This window comes from Oryctolagus cuniculus, chromosome 12 (assembly GCF_964237555.1).
Source record: "Oryctolagus cuniculus chromosome 12, mOryCun1.1, whole genome shotgun sequence".
NCBI classification, from domain to species: domain Eukaryota; kingdom Metazoa; phylum Chordata; class Mammalia; order Lagomorpha; family Leporidae; genus Oryctolagus; species Oryctolagus cuniculus.
Window position 1 is genome coordinate 26,219,967 of NC_091443.1, and position 4,219 is coordinate 26,224,185.

General features: G+C 60.6%; 1 long non-coding RNA gene across 1 annotated transcript; it reads right to left on the bottom strand.

Annotated features, from left to right (window-relative positions):
• Positions 1–949: 949 nt before the first annotated feature.
• Positions 950–2,145, bottom strand: LOC138844620 (uncharacterized). Its single transcript, XR_011380730.1, has 2 exons — positions 1,746–2,145; positions 950–1,545 (listed from the first exon to the last, which is right to left on the bottom strand). It is a non-coding gene; the product is annotated as an uncharacterized lncRNA (long non-coding RNA).
• Positions 2,146–4,219: the final 2,074 nt, after the last annotated feature.

The following is a 4,219-nucleotide window of genomic DNA, read 5'->3' on the forward strand; positions in this document are numbered from 1 at the left end:
CTGGAGGCCCCGCCCCCGGCGGCCCCGCCCCTCTTCCGCTTCCCGCCCGCCCCCGCCCGCCCCGCGTCTCCTCCTCCCTTGGCGGCCCCAGCTCCGCGCCGGCTCTCCCGGGGCCGGAAATCCCTGCTCTTCGGCTTCTGCCGGTGTCCCGGCTGCCCGCAGGCCCCGGCGGACGCCCCTTCCTGTCGTTCGTCTGCAACCGCGGCGTCCTAGTGGCGTCAGCTTCCCGGGCCCGCCCTGCGCGTGTTCCCTCGGGCCCCGGCGGCAGCGCGAGGACTCCGGGCGCTGACCCGGCGTGTCCTCCAGGCGCCCACCCCCGACCCCCGGGGCAGAGTACATCGTCGCTGTGACGAAGTGCCGCAGCCCGCGGTTTCGATGTGACAGAAGCTTGTTCTCAGGGAGCGAGGAGTGGCCGGGCCGGCAGCGTGGCTCACCCACGGAGCTCTCCCGTGGCCCGGTTCCCCCGCGCCCGGCCTGAGCTCCCTCGTGGCCCCGGCGAGAGCCGCGGCGCCGCCCGGCTGCACTGGCGCCATCTGGTGGTGAAGAGGGGCAGAACAGCAGACATAGTAGGCCACGGGTGGATTTTAGTTATGCAGGTGCACCTATGATTCACATTCACATTCCACGCTCGGTTGTAAGGGAAAACCGGGAGATGCAGTCTCAAGCCGGGGCCTCGTGTGCCCATCCAAAAACCTATTCGGTACTAAAAGGGGAGATCGGGGCCAACAACCATTCTGCTCAGCCCTACTTTGTTCCGCTCAGCTCCTTAAGGGAAGTTCATTAGCGTACACAGCCCGTGTTGCTTGCAATCAAAGTATATTATTTGTTGTCCGATTCTTCCAGCCCCACCCAGTTTAAATGACACCTCCCCAAAGAGGGCTTACCTAAAGTAGGTCCCTTGGCCACTTATCTCAGTACTTTGTCCCACTAGTACTTACCGCAGATAGTATTTATTTGTTTTATTTATTTATTTATTTTGCTATTCGTTTGACTATCTCCACTTCATCACCTAGTGATGCTGGATAAGCCAGAAACAGGCGCTTGGCCTGGAACGAAGAAAACCAGCCCAGGGATGAAGGGGGCACGCAGAGCGTTGGTAGAGTGAGAACGCAGGAGGCCGGGCAGGTCCGCAGGACCAGGGGAGCTGGTCCGTGCTGCGGCACAGTGACAGCCACCAGGCAGTGTCTGCGGCAGCTCCAAGAAAGAGCAGGATGGCTAGGAGCGAACAGATAGGGGCTGGGCCAAGGAGACCCCGCAGAGGCGGGCAGCGGAGAGGAGGCGTCAGGGAACAATCGTGGCCACGGGTGACAGACTGGGGGGCGTGTGTTGCGCCCCCTGCGTCAGGAAGCTCAGGGGCTTCCCTGTGGGCGGAGAGGCAGAGTCAGGGCAGTGTCTGCTTCTCAGATCCAGACTCGGAGTGGTTTCGGGCAGCGAGGAGGGAGATGGGCGGAAGAGCCCGACGCAGGGAGTTTGAGTTGGGGAGCGGCCACCGGGCACAGGTGCCGGTTCTCGTCTCTTCCCCTGGCAGGGACGGGGCTCCGTCGTCTGCGGCCAGGAGAGAAGCGGAGGGGGTGTTTGCGCTCCTTAGGAGAGAGGGCTTGGGGGACAAATAGAAGCCCGATGCTGCACGCCTGTCCTGGTTGCAAACTCTTTCCTGTTCGTAAGTCCTGCCTAACCTAGGCTCGGCCCCACCCACCTCCCCCGACACCAACAGACTGCAGGTTCCCGCAAGCTCCTGCACCCACCTGCGCAGGCGCTGGCTCTCTGTCCCCCGTGAGCGCGCCGGGGCGTGGAAAGCAGGGCCGAGCTGGGCCCGGGCCCTTGTGCGGACCCCCGACCTCTGCTCCAAGGCGCCACTCTCTCTGGTACAGCGTGGCCACCTGCCATGGCTGTGCGGACCTTAATAGCGGGAGATTGACAGGAAGACACCCGCAAACACGCAGCACGCATTTAACAAGGGCTGTTGGAGCATAGCAATGCTGAGGGACCAAGGACTGCCTTTCGCATTGTTCTCTCGCTGCGTGTTCTACAGGCTTCATCTTCCACCGGCCAGCGTCGGCGACATCAGAACACAGCAGAGTCTGCAGCAACACAGCGGCACCCGTGGCCGCAACCCTGCACCCAGAGCCCCTCCTCGGGCGGAACCCCGCGACGCAGGCGCACTGCCTCCGCCTAGAGACCGCCTCCCGCGGGGCGGGGCCCAGCTCGGCCCGCCCCGCCCCCGGTGACGTCACCGGGCCTCAGCCTTTAGTATGCTCTCGGCGCTGCCGAGGCTCGCCGGGCGCGGTGGCGCGCGCCTGTAGTCCCAGCTACTCGGGAGGCTGAGGCCGGAGGATCGCTTGAGTCCAGGAGTTCTGGGCTGTCGTGCGCTATGCCGATCGGGTGTCCGCACTAAGTTCGGCATCAATATGGTGACCTCCCGGGAGCGGGGGACCACCAGGTTGCCTAAGGAGGGGTGAACCGGCCCAGGTCGGAAACGGAGCAGGTCAAAACTCCCGTGCTGATCAGTAGTGGGATCGCGCCTGTGAATAGCCACTGCACTCCAGCCTGGGCAACATAGCGAGACCCTGTCTCTTTTGCTCCCTCTCCATCTAAAATTTTAGATTGCTGAGGGAGAAATAATTAGTATTAGTAGGATAAAATTAAGAAAAATTTGTTAGGGGGGATTCATTCCCTGTTCAACAATTTAATAACGCGTGAACCAAAAATGGATGAGATATTACTGCACCCTGTTACAGGCTGTTTCGTACAGTTTTTCCATGTTTGTCTCCAGTTTTACTTCTCTTTAGGGCTAAAAATCAACGGTTTGAGCCAAGATGCCCAAAGGCTTGGCGCCTCCTCACCACTGACCCCTACTGGAGCGGCGCGAAATCGTCTCTGAGAGAAGCTGTTATCGCCCGCGGAACCGCCAGGGGTCGCTCGTTAACACACCAGAGAGCTAAAATGGCCTCCGCCCCGCGGAGCCCAGGGAGCGTTCCCTTTAAGAATTCGCGAATGCGGTCGGCAGAGGCCTGGCTGCGGCTCTCATTTCCCCGGCAGTTTCCAGGCGCGGCCCTGCCTCCCGCCGCAGAAGCCCTGTCCCTTCTGGGTGTTAGGGACGGACAACTGGCTGAGCCACAGGCTTACGTTCTCCCGCTTACAAGGCGAGAGCCTTGTAGGCGGGAAAAATCGCGGGCCAGGAGCGTCGGCGTGGCCCAGTGCGCTGCCCCGTGCCGCCACCTCATTACGTGACCCGCAGGCCGCCGAGAGCGAAGGGCCTGAGGAAGGGGAAATTCGGGGCTCTGGGCGGGCCCGCTGCGGGCCTGGCTCCTGCACCCCCAGTTCGTGGGACCCAGCTCCCCAGCCTGGAGCAGGTCGGAAGTGTGCGAGGAGACTTGGGCTTTGGAAAGTGCTGGGTGCCTGTGGCCAGGCCTTGCGTGCAGCCCGTGGGTGCCTGTGGCCGGGCCTTGCATTCAGCCCGTGGGTGCCTGTGGCCAGGCCTTGCGTTCAGCCCGTGGGTGCCTGTGGCCAGGCCTTGCGTGCAGCTCATGTGTCAGGGGGTCCGTGTGTGCCTGCAGTTGAACATCCGTGCACGTCTGACGACGCCAAGCGTCAAACACAGACTCTGTTTCCTCCCCCAGGAAGTGAGGACAAGAGGGGACAAAGTGGAGAACAGTTCTCCTAACGCCAATTATTAGGTTTGCAGCCGCTGCCTTTCCCGAGGTGGCTCGGTCCACTGTCTGGGCTCTGCTCCCCCGTGGACTAGGTCTGACTGCATCAAGTTCTTGAGGACAACGTCTTCAGAATGTAAAATGTATCTCCAACGAATTTTTACGAAGTGGAAATAGTGGAGATATGATTCTTAAAAAAAAAAAATAAAGAGCTTTACTCTTTCTCCACTTTAGAAATGGGGGAAAAATAATTTTGACACATTTTGTTTGTTTTTCAAGAAGTGGGCCCCTGCCTGGGGCCCCGAGTGACTTAGCTTTGGGCAGAAGCACTGCCTGTGAGTTAGCCCCGGAGTCCTAGCAGCCAGAACCCTGTTTGTGGAGCTGCTGGAGGACTGGAATTCTAGCATCTGGAAACACATGACCTTGCAGGGTGAAAGGGACTTTCCACACGAGATTCCACTGGGGGTCTCGTGGGGAGATGATCCCGCCGCACAGTGTAGTTCTAAGGGGGAACTGGTCGAGGTACGTGGACGACCCTTGGAAGCTGGAAAGGGCAAGGAAAGCCATTC